The sequence below is a fragment of the Ambystoma mexicanum genome, chromosome 8 (genome assembly GCF_040938575.1).
Source record: "Ambystoma mexicanum isolate Mex_15411 chromosome 8, UKY_AmexF1_1, whole genome shotgun sequence".
NCBI lineage: Eukaryota > Metazoa > Chordata > Amphibia > Caudata > Ambystomatidae > Ambystoma > Ambystoma mexicanum.
Window position 1 is genome coordinate 923,936,596 of NC_090929.1, and position 21,048 is coordinate 923,957,643.

Sequence of the window (21,048 nt, forward strand, 5' to 3'; positions counted from 1 at the left end):
ACAGGCCCTCAAGGAACAGCCACTTCTAGGATCTCGAAAATCCTCCATTGTACCACTGACACGGCTACTCCCTGAGCCACTGCGCTTCGAAGTTCCGACCTCACAAGATACTTCCCGCCTTGGAATATCTCTTCCTGATGAAGGCCACACCATTAGAGCTCACCCAAGATCACATTCTGGCCGAAACACTGTCCTGTTGACTGTTATATTGTCTGTGTTGTCCTTGTTCAACCCCTCATTGTTTTGATGTATATGTGCTGACTATTACATGCTATCACCTCACTAAATCCACTGGGTTCCTTCCCAAGGACCACTCAGTGGATGTGTAAGCATTGAAAAGAGGTTAAAAATATTTGAAATTTGTCACTCACAAACTGGTTACTATACCTTCAAAATGTGTAAACACTGTTGTATCTTGTGTTACTCTCAATCAAGTGTATCTAAAAACATGTAAACTGCAGTTTTATTAAAAATCTAACTGCAGTACTCAGAACTGTCCTGATATATTTTTGTCAGAAGTCATTCACAGTTACTTGTACACACTTACCAAGGTGTAACCCCCATAGGTGGATGTTCACCCTTCGTTAATCAGCCAGGTATCCTATGACCTTGCTCAATTTTGCTCTTTAATACGTGACTACCCACCTTGGTAGAGCAAGGCATCAACCAGGTGCCCTTTTTGAAAAACACTTGCTGTGTGACATTCATAACATTTGGAGTTGGGTATTGTATGGGCTGCAACTGCATAGGGGTCATTATTTGCATTGGGCCTGTGCTCTGCAGTGATGCAGATCCAGCATTATACATGGGTCCAGGAGCTGTTACTGGACCCCAGGCATACAGAGCCTCTGGAGCATATGCTGGCATTTTATAGTGTAGGGTATAAGTGGAATAATTATCTGAGGGTGCAGCTAGGTAGTTCTGCACATGGAGCTGGCTTTGGCAGTGTTGCCCCCTATGTTCCATTCTCCCACATGACCTACATGGTCCTCCAAATCGTGGTCTTAATCCTCTGAACCCCCCTGCCCATATTCTTTCGGAGTTACTTCCCCCCCTTGTACCACTCCCATGTCTTTGCTGCCATCCTCTGGTGATCCTACCCATCCTTGTGGATGTTCCTGTTTATTCTTCCCTTCTCTGGCATTGGTAACTACTGCACCTTCCATACTTTTGCTAACTTTTTCTGTACCAATTTGCATCTGCTAGCTGTGCTTGCTCTTTCTTCTCCCTTTTCTTTTCATATTTTCTCTTAGAATAATGTACTATATGCGCTTGTATCTCACCTCATTCTTTCACTTCATTACCCACTATGTTATCCAAGTCTACCTGCACATCTGTGGGGAGACCTCTGCATAACATGTGTTACAATATTGGTATGTTCTTATCCCATGCTTCCGCTGTCTCTTCTCCCCACATCTCCTGAATTGAATGAATGTATAGTGCAGGGTCCTCTCTTGCTTCATAGTGCAGGCCATAATTGATTTTATATCATATTTTTCTGGGTATTCTCTTCTTGTGGCATCCAAGACAGGGGTTGGCAGTTATTAAAGAGTGCCCCATTGTGTGCATCACTCTCTAGTTGACTCCCAGGATACACTGACTTTTCCTAAATTGTGTTGATTTGCTCTCATAATATAGCAGTGAGGAAGCTCTTCATGTCTCCTACGGCTAACTTGAGTCCTGCTGTCTAGTTTTCTGGGGCATACGTCTAATTTCCTGCTTCCACTGTAAGGGTTGGCAGTGTCTTAATTAAATTATTTTTCTCCATTTTCAGCCAGGGCACATAATTGGATATTCCTACTCACTTTTGTATCCAAGGATACTGTGTCCCATTTCTTCCTTTTTTAAATGGTTTTCCCCCTTTCTTCCCCTTTGTTATTGACATCCACCTTAGCTGTGGTCTGAACCTCTCTCCCCATGTCGTCATCTCCCGTTGCTCTTTGTCTGTCTCCCATTCCTCTTCCCTGCTTCCCACTCTCCCTCAGAGTAAACAGAGCCATAGCTTATGCTATGGTCATATCCCTCACTATTTAATCTGCCCTCTTGGTTCCCTCTTGGTTCCCTCTTGCTATAGACACTGTTTCGTCTGTTTCTATTGTGATGTCTTTTAAAAAAAAAAAAATGCTATCCATCCTGAGGAGTATCTGCTCCACCTTCCTTGCGTCAATGTCTATTACGGGCCATTAGCCTCCCTTTCGCTTCTCCGTGTTGCTCTTGCCAGTTCTTCCTCTGTTGTCTGTATTGTTACTTCTAATCCATGCACACTCTATTCTTTATCTCTATTGTATGTGGGTCTTGTGCTTTCTCTTTGTCCAGACTCTTTTCTGAGCATCTTGAGTTGTGGTTTATATTAGACAGGTACCAGGGATTTGTATATCCCATGGCAAATTGCAAAGTATATGTTCTGGGTGTGGGTGTGGCTATCGGCTGAGTAGGCTTTGGATCCTGTGCCAACTTGGTGCTCTCTCCTGGCAGGGGTGGAGCTATTCTAATTGTATGTAGTGAGCTCTTGCACATATGCTCAACTGACATGCACATTTTTACAACAAAATCACAATGACATAATGGCCATCAACATATAATGAACAAAGACAGTTTCCAACAAAGACCTCCAGAGGCTGACCCCTATGGCGCAACCCCAATTTAGCACAAAAAACAAAACAAAATCACTGTGCATCTCCACATAACCCCCATATGAGTCCCCCTCCCATAATGTATTCTTCACCCTAACTTCTTCTGGCACTCTTCACACATACACAAAGCTATGCTCGCTTCAATCCAAAAACACCTCTTAATACACTTTATGCAACAAAGCTAAAATAACACTTATGTACACAATGTTTTATGTTTCCTACACTAGCCCCCTTACCTCTAGATGGGTGGATTCAATCCTCTCTACTACAGGACCCTCAAACGCAGCGCTGCTCTCCCTCCACTCTCTCGAGGAACTCTTCACTTCAATATTTCTTCACTAATGCTAATATTGGGACCTCATCACTCCCCTCTGTGGGAGCTATCTTCTTTATTCTTACTCAAAGCTAAAAGGAAAGAAATATAAACACTGCATTGGTTCACTGCTTCATACACACCCCACTCACTACTATTACTTGCACTCTCATTTTCTGTTACTGCAACAGGTGCACTCACGTCTGTATGTTCTTCCAAGTACCACCAATGCTGTCTCTTCCCCTCAAAAGGCCTGCACACCTAGGGGCAGGGCCGGACCTCCAACGATCAGGCAAGCCTTTGTACACTCCTGTTGCTTGTGGACCTTCCCATTGTATAGACAGATTCTGCTCTCTGCAGGTAAGCACCACTTTCCCAAGGGGATGTGGCAGGGGAGCTCCTAGCTCCAATGGAGGGGCCTGAAATCACGTTATGAGTCCCTAAATGTAAGGTAGGTGCAAAAACTAGATTAGCCAAAAATCATTCCAATGAGCAATAAGGGTGCATGAGTAGCAAGAAAATCAAAAGTGTATTACATGCAGCCTCGGATGGGAATTATACAAGCATCATTCAACATGTCATCATAGCTTTAACAATGTTTTAAGATGTATGTAAATTATAGTTCACCTGATTGGACAGTAGTTGCTGTCCCATACAGACATCTATACAATACCTGCCATTATTGGCCTAACCTAAACCACGTGACCCAATCAGTAACCTCTTCTTAGTCATGACCTAATGCTCAGGTTGTGAAAAACTGCTTTATTTCCATTGTTTGATGTAGCTTCTTGCCTTTCGCAACAATACAGATCATTTCCCCTTTGGCTATGCCACCATAAAGTGGTACATGATGGGTTTCTACCCCCTTCATTAACCAATTATTTTGTGAGATGCAGACAGAGTGGCAACAAAAAACGAACACCTCATCACTTTCTCATGGAACCCAAATGTTGGCACTTATGAACGTTCTCAGCCTTGTTACTGTATAAATGACAGTTAACAGTGCAACTACTCTTCAGACACATGTTTCACCAATTGGGACAAATACTTTGCCATCATGGGAACACACAACCTCCTAATAAACACTTTTTGAATACTGCTGAATGATGTTCTAATTTGAGGGTACATTGGGTTAGCTATTATGGACATGATTTTCAATTTATCATACCATTTCTACTGAAATTATGGATAATAGCCATCATGATGAGTCTTCTTAAGTAAAAAGGTGCTACACTAGTGCAGCCAATATGCACATGGTTTCTTATATTGGAAATGCTGCTTTAGTGTCATTATATGAAAAGTGAAAAGGATTAATTGTTTTAAGTTGCAAGGGCTTCCATTGGCAATGTCACTATGGCCATTTGCATCCTACAGTGGCATGGGATTATCGGAAAAGCGACCATGAGTGTTAGGTGTGGAGGGCCTACATTGATGCAGCCACTATGAACATTGTTGGGAGCATAAACATGATAGCGGTACAGAGTGGGCAGTCATGGGTTAGTTTGAATTATTATTTATTCATTAATTAATTCATTTGTTGCATGTTTTTGCAATGATATTGGAGAAACGGTGTTTGCTAGGGAGAATTCTCGTAAATGTGCTAATTTCCCTTACATTTTCAGACCCTCAGCAACTTTACTAGATTTCTAGGACTTAATATTCACATGGAAAGAGTGTGAACCTATTTTCCCACTCTTTCATGTATTTTGATGTGTGTTTTACTTTTGTCTTCTTTGGATATGGAGTTTTAGACAACTCCATAGGCATCATCTGTTTCTTGTGTGTCACACAGAACCCTCAGTGCAGTGGCACAGGGATGTCTTTTAGACTTCCCAATGTTTAAATACCTTCCCTGGGACTGACTACTGTCTCCCAGTGAATGTAAGGTTAAACAGAATTTACTAGTCTTTTTAAATTGCTAGACCTAGCACAGACTGCCTTACAGCAGAGTGCTGGAGGGAATACCTAGTGTTCTCTATGCCTATAAAACTCATGTAGCCCTCAAAAGCTACCCTTTCCTCTCAGAATGGCTGGTGGCAGTGTTATTACCATGATCTCCCAGACCGCGACCCGTTTAAATGCTCCGGTAACTGAAATCCACCGGAGCCATGTTTTTCAAGATCTCGTCTGAGCCCCCTCTGTAAAAACAGGCTCCGATCGACTTTTATCGCCATTTCTTTTTGGAAAGGTCCTTCTAGTTTTTGTCTCTGCATGCCAAACCATGTTTGGTCCCTTTGTTCATAGGCCTTTGGCGGGCTTCAGTGCTGAAGACCCCTTTGGGGCCTGAATGTCTGGGGTGGACAGGATGTGAGGGAGGTGCCCACAACTCCCTGTGCTTAGCCTCCAAGGTGACCTGAATGCACTCTGGCATGATTGGCTGGCTGATTGTCCGGCAAGGACAGCCACCCTGCTGGGTGAGTGACAGCTAGGCTGGAACAAATGGGAGAAAACTGTTTAAAAGCAGGTCTCTGGGACCTGGAAGGCAGAGTCGACCACTGGAACGAAAGAACCGAAAACGAGTTGACGGAAGACGACTGCTGTAACTCCTGGACCATTGGTTTGCCCGATGAAGCCCTGCTGAAGACCCGAATTGCCTAAAACTCCCTCGAAAGAGAAGCCCTTCAAGGACGACTTCTTCCCTTGAGCTAGTGAGAACAACCAACTTGCAAGCCACCTGGAAACCATCTCCATACTGGTCGAATTTTCTTCAGAGTGCTGTTGAAAACCGGATATCCAGTGAGAAGGATAACAGATTGTGGACTTTAAGGCACTCACACCTTAAACCAACATTTTGCCAAGCTTGTGGCTTCTTCCCTGTGCAGTGCAGGAACCTCCAGACATTCTCCCTCTTGTCCCCACGACTGAGGCTCAGGAACAGCGAGATCTGCAGGAACTGTCAGGAATAACTGCCTCAGCTACAGCTTTTCTTCATTAAAAAGGTACTATGCAAATTCGGTGGAGAAATCATCTTTGCCGCGGTTTAAGTTTCTGAAACGTTCCCAACTTTGGAGTCTTGTTTGCTCCCAACCCGACATATAACTCTTTTTCGTGCAAACTACTTCTAAGAACATTGGCAATGACTTAACCGTTTACTACCAGACCTGTGCTATCCTATTCAAGACACTGAACCATTGACTTTGGCCAAGACCTATTGCATTGAATTGCCTCTTGTAGTGAACTGTAACTATTTGCCCTGCCTATGCAAGTAACTGTGTTTTGAATCGTATAACCTTTGTCTTTCTAACCCTTTTGAAAGTTACTGAAATGCCATTTTGCTCCCACTTTATGTGAGCCTAACTTGTTCAGAAACGTATTGGTTTAGTACTGTAGTGTATTGGTGTGTGATATTGAGCTGTTTATTACTAGTTGAATGTTTTCTAACTAAATGTGTAAATAAATGTATATTGTTTTACCAAGTAACCTTGAGTAAGTGTTTGTTTGAAATACTGTGATTTCAAGTACTTTGTATAACACCTTTTTACTGCTCACATCCCTCTGGAGATAAGTCTGGCTGCTCAGCCACTGCTACCACATAACTGTGTGATACAGGCTTGTACCAAAGGTGAGATTGTGCTTACACCTGTAGTCTTAATTGTGTGTAGTGTTCCCAAAGGGTACTGCATGTAATTCTGCCTAACAGTGTTTGCATATGAGGATGAATAACACCAGATCAATGTGCAAGTATGTCATTTTTCAGATAAAACAACTTTCATGTAAGCCGATGTCTTGATAAAAATACCCACACTGTGAGAAGAATTTCAAAGGCACACTGTATTCCTCCTAGGAATCCATCCATTTGTATTAATTCATTTACAGCATTTCATGAATGTATATAACTACTCCATTTTAGAGTCATCTACATCAACAGCTTTTTCGTCAGCATGTGCCACTGTCGTAGGCGTGTGAAGTTTACTCATGAATGCAATCTGACCATTGGAGAGTTTGGTGGAGAGGTAGCACTAAATAGCGCGATTTCCTAATGTTACAGTTCTGAATCCGTAAGCACATAATGCATGATTTTAACACTCGCAGTAGCGCGAATTTCCTATTTTTATACGCCTTGGCAAGGAGTGCTTCTCTTAACCTTTTGCAGCACGTAATAGATCGTGTGACACCAGACAGACTATAAATAGGCTTTGGCTGTGATGACAACGCTGTGAATGAGCGGCCCAAGTTAACAACCGTTAGTAAAGGCTATTCTGCAAACAGGGAACTACGGCACAGTTTTAATTAGGTGATCAGTTTTTTGGGCTCTGAGGGTTTTCAGCTGTTACAAACACTATGCTCTGATTAGACATAAAAGTGGTACTTTGCCTATTAGGCGGTTCAAATAGCTGGAGCCTTGTGAGATTCTAACCACGCTCTCTTGTTTATTAGACAGGGGAACGCCCAGTATAAGGAAATTATAACATCAGAGCAAATAACTTCCCAATTCTCAGGAGCTGAACAGTCCAAATAAGTGAGACAGGCCATATACTCACCTTGCCCACTAATGTGCGCTTTAGCATTATGTCAAACAGCCTCACATCACAAGGGCCCATTTGAGAAATCATAAGTAGCACAGTGGCTCCCTTGTGCATCACTCTGAGGGTGTTCTCTCATTGAAAAGATGATCATTTGTGAACGCCACTAAACTTTGTGGGAGGCTTTCAAATCACAGAACTCAGACAGTCTAATGATTTACGAGAAACCAAACACTCTAATTTTTCATGATAACTAATGCATACTCTAAGATTGTATCAATTAGATTCCATTGTAGATCCCGTAATATTCCAAACGTTTGTTTTCTGCTCTGTTTTTCCCCCCTCCCTTCTCCCCCACAGTCTTCTGTCGTCCATATTTATGACTGATGATTAGATGGCGAATGTGTTCAAGTGATGAACATGCACAGTGTATTATTCAAACTCAAGAGCAGTGTTGTTTGTATTATTTAATCTCAAGAGTAGTATTGTTAAAGTGCGCCCTGACGAGGACCCAGAGGGTCAAAACACGTGTTGGCCTTCTTGTATTTGACAAATGTGGCAAATTTTGAGTCTGACAATTTGGGGTTTTTGGAAATGTCCATGAACAATTCTGTGTTTGACCAATTTATTGATATTAATGCCACGAAATATGGTGATATGAACCTGCAGAGTATGAATTGATATTAATGCCACACATGTTCAGTTTTTGTTAAATTCGTGGTGAGTTAATATGTAACTGGCATCAATGGCAATAAAACTTTTCACTGCCCCCCGGCGCTGAAAATTGTAGTATTACCTTATTTCTCAGTCCTCCAGAGAGGAGTGCAGAGCGCAGAAGAGGAGAATAATTGAATCTTTAGTCTTTATGGAGGTGGGTTGGGGTTACCTATCATTTCTACCTGTACCACAGCCACACTCATTTGCTCCACATAGGTTCTTTTCAATCAATACCCAGAGACTGTAATTAGTTGAAGACCTTCAGCGCACTGCACACCAGGAACCCCACCATGCTATTTTCTTACAGAGAGGTGAGACCTTCACGTTTACACTGTCCTGGGCAGCGTACTCATGTCCACATCTCTGCAGCTGTCCTTCACTTGCAAGCGAATCTAGGCAACATCCCTTCCATGTCAAGTGATTATTTAGAACAAGGATCACTGCTAGTCTAGGATTGTGCATATTTCCTCTTTCAAATCATCCTATTTCAGTGTTTGATGGAATGGTGCGAGCTTCTTAAACCCCCCATAGGCTAGCTGGCTGTTGGCAACATCTTTGCAACTTTTCTTCCCTTGCAGGTGCATCCAGACATTACCCTTTCCACAAGAAGGAACCCTTCAGTCCAACAATCCCCATACGTCTACGTCTCATGCAATATCCCCCTTGAACCTCCTGTGTCTGCTGGGACGCTTTGCCATCTGAATGCCACATTCATTCAAATATGTTTCTACTGTTGTTCGTTTTTTTTTATGTAGGCCTCAAATAACTGTGTGTGCAATGGTGCGTCATTAAAAATCTTTTCTTTCTCCACATGGTTTTAATCAGTTAAAACAGGCATTCCATAATGGACAGCGCTTCATTCTGAGTCGTAACTTCGACTTTCTGGCAACCAAATCCTCACATTGCCTGGACCCTTGGATGCTATTGCTTAAATATAATACTCAAGATAACTCCTGGAATTTGGGTACATTAGGCAGATTTGACTCCAGCCCCCTTTTTGTGAATTTCATATGCACACTGATGCTATCTAATGAAACAATGAAACCGAAATAGTAGTCCTAGTAGAGATTGGAGAGGTAAAGAATAGAAAAAAAAAAACTTACATTTAAATTAAGAAATTTAAAAACCATTTAAACTTTAAATTGAGAGAAAAGCGTTAGTTTATGTGATGTTAATTAAAATTCAACCTATCAAAAGACCTGAAACTTGGTAGCCATTGAAAGTGATCTTATAAAGATTGCTATAGGTCGACTCAACGGTGATGTCATCTCTGATCATTGTGGTCATGGGCTATGCAATATTTGGGCCGAGAGGTAAGCGAGGTAAGATGACGTAGGTTTCAAAAGGAGCCACATGTTTCTTTCAGTTAGACATGATGGGAGAAAACTGCAAACATGTGGGACGTCTGGTAAGGAAACAATAAAAATACAAACAACTCTTTAGTGTAGCTTAAGAGTACAATGATGACATCAGAGCCTAGATAAAGCACAGTTAAGGCGATTGAGCTCAACCCAACAAAACACATGAACTTCGGTGAAAAATAACTTCAGTTGAGGTGACATTAAGGTGCTGGTTTCACGCAACAAAGCCCTCGAAATTCAACAGGGGTTGGAAGCTGCACCACCTTAACTCCAAGCCGCTTTGTTGCACGACCCATGAGCACAATGTTGGAATCACAAATACCATCCCTGACAACATCACATATGCCCTCTTTCATAATTTCTTTTATGTCCTCGATGACATCTCTGAAAACGAGAGCATACTCATAATATGAACGGTGACAAAACGTGACCTCACTTAGTAGTTCTGTTGAAAAGTTAATGTGTAACGCACACAATCTTTAAGAGAGATGACTACAAGCAGGTAACAATAATAATGCATGGTGATAGGAGCAATGTTTGTCTTTAGCTCACCTTTAAATATATAGCCATGTCCAAGCATCTCATATTCTAGTGGCCATGTGTCCGTCACTAACACTGTGTATTTCATATTAAAAAATGCATTATTACTTTAGAACCTCACCCTTAAGTGGGTCTATTTGGCATGGCATACAGAGCAGAACATAGTGTTCATAACGTTGTAAATTGGGTCTTCAGGATATGCTGACCTGTGGCCTCCATGGATGCAGACACATGTGAAAAAGTCCACTTTAGAATTTTATCAAGCATGGCGAAGAGCTTAATAGATGTAATTGATGGAAACAACATCTTTAAAGCAGTCCACAAAAGGGGTGTTTAATTGTAGGTACAGATATACAAATCCATTTTCTTTACAGCTCACATAAAAGTAATTGTTAATTGAACAAAGGAAACCGTAGACTGAAAACGGAAAAAGCAAATACTATTTTTGGGTGAGATGTGAAGATAGATCCTATTTCTACTAGGAAATCTACCATTTAAAAGTGTGCTGTTCAGAGTGCTTATGAAATTGTAGATTACCCTGCACGTGAATTACTTTGAAAACAATGTTTAAAGATGTAAAGGCAGGCGCTCTGTTACCAGTCTTTAGCTTCTCCTCCTAACGCACATTTTCATGACTTCATCAATCTTCAGGGAGGCTGAGTTACTTTGTTTTTTCAGGCGGGTCTGCATTTCTGTTTCAGGTGTCACAAGTTAATTAGCTCTGAGGATTCTGGTACTTGTATTTTTTGCACTTGATTTTGCTGGCAGGTGACTGGAAAGAACTCCCTCCATAGCACAAATCTTCCCCTTGATGAGGGAGGGGGAAAGCCATGGTTGTGGCTCTCTTAATGTAAGGCATGATGGCCCTGCTGCTCTGCCTTTCCCGGGATTTCTGTAACAATGTTTAAAGATGTAAAGGCAGGCACTCTGTTACCAGTCTTTAGCTTCTCCTCCTAACGCATGTTTTCATTACTTCATCAATCTTAGGGAGTCTGAGTTACTTTGTTTTTTCAGGCGGGTCTGCATTTCTGTTTCAGATGTGACAAGTTAATTAGCTCTGAGGATTCTGGTACTTGTATTTTTCGCACTTGATTTTGCGGGCAGGTGACTGGAAACAACTCCCTCCATAGCACAAATCTTCCCCTTGATGGGGCAGGGGGAAAGCCATGGTTGTGGCTCTCCAGTGTAAGGTATGATGGCCCTGGTGCTCTGCCTTTCCCAGGATGTCTGTAACAATGTTTAAAGATGTAAAGGCAGGTGCTCTGTTACCAGTCTTTAGCTTCTCCTCCTAACGCACGTTTTCATGACTTCATCAATCTTCAGGGAGGATGAGTTACTTTGTTTTTTCAGGCGGGTCTGCATTTCTGTTTCAGGTGTGACAAGTTAATTAGCTCTGAGGATTCTGGTACTTGTATTTTTTGCACTTGATTTTGCTGGCAGGTGACTGGAACAACTCCCTCTATAGCACAAATCTTCCCCTTGATGGGGGGAGGGAGAAAGCCATGGTTGTGGCTCTCCAATTTAAGGCATGATGGCCCTGCTGCTCTGCCTATCCCGGGATTTCTGTAACAATGTTTAAAGATGTTTAGGCAGGCGCTCTGTTACCAGTCTTTACCTTCTCCTCCTAGCGCACGTTTTCATGACTTCATCAATCTTCAGGGAGGCTGAGTTACTTTGTTTTTTCAGGCGGGTTTGCATTTCTGTTTCAGGTGTGACAAGTTAATTAGCGCTGAGGATTCTGGTACTTGTATTTTTCGCACTTGATTTTGCTGGCAGGTGACTGGAAACAACTCCCTCCATAGCACAAATCTTCCCCTTAATGGGGGGAGGGGGAAAGCCATGGTTGTGCCTCTCCAATGTAAGGCATGATGGCCCTGCTGCTCTGCCTTTCCCGGGATTTCTGTAACAATATTTAAAGATGTAAAGGCAGGCACTCTGTTACCAGTCTTTAGCTTCTCCTCCTAACGCACGTTTTCATTACTTCATCAATCTTCAGGGAGGCTGAGTTACTTTGTTTTTTCAGGCGGGTCTGCATTTCTGTTTCAGATGTGACAAGTTAATTAGCTCTGAGGATTCTGGTACTTGTATTTTTCGCACTTGATTTTGCAGGCAGGTGACTGGAAACAACTCCCTCCATAGCACAAATCTTCCCCTTGATGGGGGAGGGGGAAAGCCGTGGTTGTGGCTCTCCAGTGTAAGGCATGATGGACCTGGTGCTCTGCCTTTCCAGGGTGTCTGTAACAATATTTAAAGATGTAAAGGCAGGCACTCTGTTACCAGTCTTTAGCTTCTCCTCCTAACGCATGTTTTCATGACTTCATCAATCTTCAGGGAGGCTGACTTACTTTTTTTTTTCAGGCGGGTCTGCATTTCTGTTTCAGGTGTGACAAGTTAATTAGCTCTGAGGATTCTGGTACTTGTATTTTTCGCACTTGATTTTGCTGGCAGGTGACTGGAACAACTCCCTCTATGGCACAAATCTTCCCCTTGATGGGGGGAGGGGGAAAGCCATGGTTGTGGCTCTCCAATTTAAGGCATGATGGCCCTGCTGCTCTGCCTATCCCGGGATTTCTGTAACAATGTTTAAAGATGTAAAGGCAGGCACTCTGTTACCAGTCTTTACCTTCTCCTCCTAATGCACGTTTTCATGACTTCATCAATCTTCAGGGAGGCTGAGTTACTTTGTTTTTTCAGGCGGGTCTGCATTTCTGTTTCAGGTGTGACAAGTTAATTAGCTCTGAGGATTCTGGTACTTGTATTTTTCACACTTGATTTTGCTGGCAGGTGACTGGAAAGAACTCCCTGCATAGCACAAATCTTCCCCTTGATGGGGGAGGGGGAAAGCCATGGTTGTGGCTCTCCAGTGTAAGGCATGATGGATCTGCTGCTCTGCCTTTCCCAGGATGTCTGTAATGATGTTTAAAGATGTAAAGGCAGGCGCTCTGTTACCAGTCTTTAGCTTCTCCTCCTAACGCACGTTTTCATGACTTCATCAATCTTCAGGGAGGCTGAGTTACTTTGTTTTTTCAGGCGGGTCTGCATTTCTGTTTCAGGTGTGACAAGTTAATTAGCGCTGAGGATTCTGGTACTTGTATTTTTCGCACTTGATTTTGCTGGCAGGTGACTGGAAACAACTCCCTCCATAGCACAAATCTTCCCCTTAATGGGGGGAGGGGGAAAGCCATGGTTGTGGCTCTCCAATGTAAGGCATGATGGCCCTGCTGCTCTGCCTTTCCCCGGGATTTCTGTAACAATGTTTAAAGATGTAAAGGCAGGCACTCTGTTACCAGTCTTTAGCTTCTCCTCCTAACGCACATTTTCATGACTTCATCAATCTTCAGGGAGGCTGAGTTACTTTGTTTTTTCAGGCGGGTCTGCATTTCTGTTTCAGATGTGACAAGTTAATTAGCTCTGAGGATTCTGGTACTTGTATTTTCCGCACTTGATTTTGCAGGCAGGTGACTGGAAACAACTCCCTGCATAGCACAAATCTTCCCCTTGATGGGGGAGGGGGAAAGCCATGGTTGTGGCTCTCCAGTGTAAGGCATGATGGACCTGCTGCTCTGCCTTTCCCAGGATGTCTGTAACAATGTTTAAAGATGTAAAGGCAGACACTCTGTTACCAGTCTTTAGCTTCTCCTCCTAACGCACGTTTTCATGACTTCATCAATCTTCAGGGAGGCTGAGTTACTTTGTTTTTTCAGGCGAGTCTGCACTTCTGTTTCAGGTGTGACAAGTTAATTTGCTCTGAGGATTCTGGTACTTGTATTTTTCGCACTTGATTTTGCTGGCAGGTGACTGGAACAACTCCCTCCATAGCACAAATCTTCCCCTTGATGGGGGGAGGGGGAAAGCCATGGTTGTGGCTCTCCAATTTAAGGCATGATGGCCCTGCTGCTCTGCCCATCCCGGGATTTCTGTAACAATGTTTAAAGATGTAAAGGCAGGCGCTCTGTTACCAGTCTTTACCTTCTCCTCCCAATGCACGTTTTCATGACTTCACCAATCTTCAGGGAGGCTGAGTTACTTTGTTTTTTCAGGCGGGTCTGCATTTCTGTTTCAAGTGTGACAAGTTAATTAGCTCTGAGGATTCTGGTACTTGTATTTTTTGCACTTGATTTTGCTGGCAGGTGACTGGAAACAACTCCCTCCATAGCACAAATCTTCCCCTTTTTGGGGGAGGGGGAAAGCCATGGTTGTGGCTCTCCAATGTAAGGCATGATGGCCCTGCTGCTCTGCCTTTCCCGGGATTTCTGTAACAATGTTTAAAGATGTAAAGGCAGGCGCTCAGTTACCACTCTTTAGCTTCTCCTCCTCATGCACGTTTTCATGACTTCATCAATCTTCAGGGAGGCTGAGTTACTTTGTTTTTTCAGGCAGGTCTGCATTTCTGTTTCAGGTGTGACAAGTTACCTTGAAAACAACAATAATAGGCTTTCTAGGCCTTGTGTCATTCGGATCCTGCAAGTGCAGTAACAAGTGCAGGGAGAGCAGTGTGGGAGGGTGGAAGTGCCGGTCATGACAAATGGGATAACGCTAGAGTGGTAGGGGAGTGAGGGGCAGAATGGAGGTAAACAAGTGAAGGGGGGAGGATGAGGAGTGGGGAATGTCCCCAGGGTCTAGGAAAGTTCTAAGGGGAGGCCAGGAGGGCAAGTGAAAAGGGATGCAGGGAGTGAGGACCACATGCTAAGTGTGATGACAGGGTTGGACCAGGCTTGGTAGGAATGCACAACTCACCAGGCTAGTCAGGGGAAAGGGGCCCGGAAGGGCAAGTGTAGGTTAGGGGGAAGTCAGGGATAAAGGGTTGCTGGGGTAGACAGGGCGAGGTAAGGCCTGGTGCCCTATAGGACTCAGAAAGGACCAGGCAGCCATTCAATACAGAAGAGGGGTGTTAGCAGGGGAGGGAGAGCGGGAAGGAAGAAGAGAAAAGGACGGTCTTGAGAAGATTCCAGAACTTAAAGATATACGGTTCCTGTCTGAGAGGTGCAGGGAGGCCATTCCAGAGAGAGTCTCCTGCCAAAGAGAGGGATCTCCCCCACTCTCTGCTTGTAAAAGCATCTTATCTGCAGGGAGTTGGAGCTAGAATACTGAAGGGTTCTAGAAGGGAGTTATTAAGGGAGATATAGTGGATGTAGCGGGGTCCCAGGCCCCAGAAAGCCTTGTGGATGATGCAAAGGGTCTTGAACTTGATCATCCAAGCCACCGGGAGCCAGTGGAGAGATTTTATGGCTAGAGAGATGTGGTTCCCTGTACTTGAGCCCAAGGATAAGGCTTGCTTACTTAGGTAATGTCATATGTAATGGCATATAAAATGTCATACATGATGTCTCAATTGATGTTATTGACAATGTCATACGTTGCGTCATTGTTGTGTACATTAATCTGACATGACTCCATGACATGTCATCTGTGTTACCTTCTGTGATATTGTACTTCAGTATCCAATTATGTCATAAGTGATTAATAAACATTGGGCCTCATTACGAGGTTGGCGGTAGCCGTGCCTGTAGTACAGGCACGGCTGCCGCCGGTATTGATTTTTATCCGGCGCCCAGAAAAGGGCAATTACCGGGTCATTACAGCCTTGACGGACCCGGTAATTGCCCTTTTCTAGTCGCTAGTAAAATGTATTCCCCATTCCCATTTGAGCCTCATAGGCCTCAATGGGAATGGGGACGGTGGTAGCATCAGTACCGTTATTAACGGTACCATTGCTACCATCAAGTTCTGCTTGCGGGTGCCATTACGGTCACCTGGTAAAACCTGGTGGCTGCAAGGGCACCCGTGAGCAGAACTCATAGTATGGTGATACAGTATCAACGGTGCAGATAGCGATACCGGCGCTGCTGCTGCCTTACCACCATACTCGTAATGAGGCCCAATGTCTTATGTGATGCTGTCGGTGATACCATCAGTGCGCTTGTCCGATATCCAACAGAGGGGCTCAGAGTTAACATAACATAACACCCAATATCTGTCAAGTTTCAAGGGCGTTCATTGCATTAAACTGGTGCTTTAAAGTCCAGTTTTTTCACGAAATGTCAAGGTTGTTTTGGTTTGAGATCAAGCCTTAGTAGTTCCTTAACTAATGTTTTTTTTCATTGAATATTTGGGCACATGGATACACACACACACACACACACACACACACGACCAAAGTCCTTCCAGCAAAGACTAATCCTTAAAATATGTCAATGTGTCCCATTTTCAGACAGGCATGCTTGAATGCCTATGAAGAGAGCCTGCATAAACGAGCTTGAGCCACGTACAATCAAACACAATTGCTGCGAGCATGCAGCAGCAGCGGCACACTTTGTTGATTGCATCAACCCCTTGAATGTTGACTTGCTAAATAGGGATGTGGAAAAAATGCCTGGTTTTATACAGGCAGATCAATTAATCAATGTGACACAATGCTGCCACTTGCCATGCACCAGGCGAACGTGCACTGTGAATGAACATAACAAAATGTGTCCTCTCTGCAATTACCTAGAGCATTGTTCCGATAACTTTTCTCCTGAAACAGGGGGAAGGAGGGGCTTAATGAAACCCTCGCCCACTCTCCATAGCCACCACGGGCATTAGCGACGGAAAAAACCCAAGGTTGGGAAATCAAAATGTATCATTTTAATCAAGAAATTCTGGAACTCATCAGTTGTATCCTCCTCATTATCATCTTGATTGAAGTCATCATTACAATAACAATTGCCGGAAAGGGCTGATTGTTGGTGCCATGCCATTACAGCGGGTCCTGAGAGGGCCATTAGAAGGCGGGCTAGAAAGATAGCGGGTGGCTGTGCTCACGTTTTTCGTTAATGATTCAATGCCACTCGCCCTGCCTTTGTGAGTGATGCAGCACAAAGTACTGCATTATTTCTGTTTGTGATCACCTTTAATTGGAATCATTTATTTCCACGTTATCATTTTCTCATTTTAATTCAGACTTACCCGCAGGCAGTGCTGTTTCCGTAATTGATACAGGGATTTTCAGACACTTCCCACTTAATCAAACAATAGATAGGACACACATCGACACATGTATCAGACTGTCATGGTAAAAGTAAAATAACTTCAGATCAGACGTTCACCACCACTGGTGAAAGATCAAAAAGGACCTCAGTTTGGAGTACCCTATAGTGATACAGGTACAGCAAAGACCATCTGCAAAGGTGCTATACCTGGTTTTACTCACTTTTAGCAGTTGAAGTATTTTCACATGTTTGTTCTATTTTAAAGATTGTTTTGAATGTTTTTAATAATACTAACACAGTTACCACCAACAATTACACAACAATAAAAAATTAAGAACATAAATAGCGGGTGGGACTGGGGCAGAAGTTACACATATAATTTCTTAAATTCACTCCAAACATTCACATATTTACCATGGTTCATTTTGAACTGAAAGGACACCTTTTCTCTCCTGGAGAGAATCGACGCGTCATGCAGCGAGGCCTCGACAGTTGGCTTGAGATCAATCTTCCAAGACTTTAAGATACTTTTATTAGCTACTAAAAGGGTCCTATAAACTCAGAAAAGTTTTCCAGTAGATATATTAAGTCAGCTGTTGAGAGACCCAACACAAAGAGCATGGACGTGAGAGGGACAGAAAGGCCCAGTAAAAGATTGATACGTTGTAGGGCTTCTCCCCAAAACAATTGAACATTTTGACAGAGCAAAAAAACATGTGCAGAGTGGTACCCACCTCACTCTTACAGTTTCAACAGATATCATCCTGACTTAGCTTGCAGCATCAGAGGTTCCATGGGGACCAGTAAATATAATGAGAGCTCCTCTGTTGAGTATACCTCAACTCTAAATCAATCTTAAACCTGCTGACCTGCACATATAGAGCTCCACTCAGCATCAGCATACACCCTAAATCTGAGTCCCAACGGTCTTTCATGTTGAGTTTTTCGATGTAGAAATTGGGCCCAGAGTTGGATATGCATACCTCGCTGTCTCCTAAACTCCATGTGCAAAATCTTTTTGGTTTGCAATAAGCCATGCAAGAGTTACCACAGTACCAGGCTGTACCAAACTATATCTAGGGTATCCACTTTGCACCCGCCCTGAGGGTTGAGGCATTTACTACCTGCTCAGTCTTCTTTTGTTCACGTTTTAATGCAACATGATACATACCAGTATGTGATGAGTGGAACCATTTGAATTTTTCCATACCTCTGGCATACTCAGGACAGCTTCAATTGCATCTATTTGGGTCTGTCTAATGTAATGCTAATGCTGTAATGTATTCAGCCCTACATATCAATTGTGGTCCTGACACCAATTCCAGACCAAACTGCTAGACCACAAAATATTTCCATGAGAGAAAAACCAACCTCAAATAGGTATTAGCCTACCTGGGTCTCATCAGTAAGGTGCTGCTTGTTTCCTTGCCCAGAGACCAGAAAGAGCCCACGTCTGGAAATGTCACCATCCCACTTTCCCTAAGTTCTGAATATACTGCGGCACAGATTAAGCAAACATGAGACCCTCTTTTGTCCTATTCAGTTTTGATTATACAGCCATTTCTAACTCACATGCATATCCAAAATTTGAACACGGAAGGTACATAACATGGCAGAAATCATAATTTATTGAGATATTACTTAGCACAGATGTCTAACCTGCGGCATCGCAGGATGTGCCCTCACAACTCCAACCACCTAGACACTATAGGTAAACCGTATACACCCATAGAAACAACAGAGCCACAACTTAGTCATGGTTGGTTTTAGGAAATGTCCATTCCTAACTAATTTGAACATCTATTTCTGAAAAGCATTGGTGTGGTGCTGTTAGTCTGCTCAATGAACATATAGGCTAATAACTATGGGGCAGGGAGGAGGGGTGAAATGAGGGGTGTACGATAACTTGATAATACCTTTCCTTGATATTAGGGGTGGAGGTTCTGTAACCAACTGAGTTGCAACACATTGGACCTCATTACGAGTTTGGAGGTAGCCATGCTGTCATTACCGGCATGGCTACCTCCAAACTCGTGTCCGTGTCCGGGTCTGGGTCCCGAAAAAAGGGAATTACCGGGCCATTGCGACTTTTGCGGGCCCGGTAATTCCCATTTTCGGGACCTGGACCCAGTGCGTCCCCATTCCCATTTGAGCCCCCATAGGGCTCAATGGGAATGGGAGGATGCTAACAACGGAGCCGTTAACGTTGTTAGCATCCTGGCAAGACCAGACGTGCATACCGACACCCGCGAGCAAACTCGTAATGTGGCAGCCGGGTATGAACGGTGCCAGTACCTTACCGGCACCGTTCATACCGCGGCTGCCAGGGTCGTAATGAGGCCCATTGTGCCAAAGCCAACCATTTCGCAAGGATGATCCAGTCATTTCTTACTGCAGCTCCCAGCCTTAGCTCGAGGGAGGGCAATGGATAGGACACATAGGGCCTCATTACAAGAATCCCGGTATTTCCCAATTCAGGGAACCCGGACCCGGTACATCCTGATTCCCATTTCAGCCCCCATACGGCTCAATGGGAATGGGGAGCATGCTATCAACAGGCCCGTTAATGACGGCCCGTTGTTAGCAGGCTGGGCCACTCGCGGGACCCGCTAAGGATGCCTCGTTTTACCAGGCGTCCTTACCGGGTCCCTCGAGCGGACCTCGTAATGAGACGGTAGGGGTTTAATGGGGCCGGCAGTTCTACTGGCCCCGTTAAACCCCTACCACCAGGGTCATAATGAGGCCCATACTCTCTTTCCTAATGAAAAGGGTGGCAGTGGTTTCACTATGAACTACCATGATTTTTCCCAACCGCGAACATCGGTAGCTAAAAATCATGGAAGCCATGTTTTTCAAGATGGTGTCTTAAACCCCTTTGTTTAAGCGCGTCCCGGTCTTCTTTTTTTGTCGTTTCTTTTTGGAAAGGTCCTTCTAGTGTTTGTCTCTGTGCGCCAAAACAGGTTTGATCCCTTTGTTCATGTGCTTTTGGCGGGCTTCAGGAGTGCAGACCACCTCTGGCGTCTGAGTGTCTGGGTTGGGCAGGAAGTGAGGGAGGTGCCCGAAACTCCCTGTGCTTAGTCTCCTAGGAGATCGAAATGCACTCTGGCGTTATTGGCTGGCTGACTGTCCGGCAAGATCAGCCACCCTGCTGGGTGAGTGACAGCTAGGCTGGAATGAAAGGGAGAGAACTGTTTAAAAGTCGAGTCACTTGGACTGAAAAGCAGAGTCGCCCACTGGAACGGAAGAACCAAAGATGAGCTGGAAGAGGACAGCTGCTGCAACTCTTCTGGTTTGCCCAGTGAAGCCCTGCTGCAGGCCCTGCTGCAGGTCCGAATTGCCAAACTCCATTCGACAGGGAAACTCCTTCAAGTATAGCTTCTCCCTTTGAGTTGGTGGGATCAATCAACTCGTAAGCCACCTGGATACCATTATCAAGGCTGGTTAGGATTAACCAGGGAGAGGGACACCAGCGTGTGTACTTGAATCTACAGCTACTGCAACTGAAGTGACTCCATCTTGTTTGCATTTTTGACAATCCCGAGCAGTGCAGGAGTCCCCCGAGATCCTCCCTCGACTGAGGCTCAGGAACAGTGAGATCTGCAGGAACTGCCAGGAACCAACAACTTCAGCTGCATTTGTGTCTTCATACTAAGGTACTGTGCCAACCTGATTGAGAGAACACCACTCTTGCGGTGAAAGTTTGTGAAACTTTCCCAGCTTGCAAGCCTAATCAGCTTGTGACTCAACAAATGATTCTTTTTCGCCTAAACTACTTCTAATAACTTTTGCAAAAACTTTACCGTTTGATACCAGAACTTCTCTTTCCTATCCAGAACACTATCCCATTGAATTTGGCCTAGGCCTATTGACTTGAATTGAACTTTCGCGCCTTGAAACACTTGTGTATAGGCGCGTTACAAATGCCATATCATATCATAACTCTTCTGATGAACTGAAACTATTTGCACTGTTTAACAAGTATATGTGATCTATTCTACAAACCTTGTCCCTTTTGCTCACTTTTAAGTAACTGAACTGCTATTTTGCTCC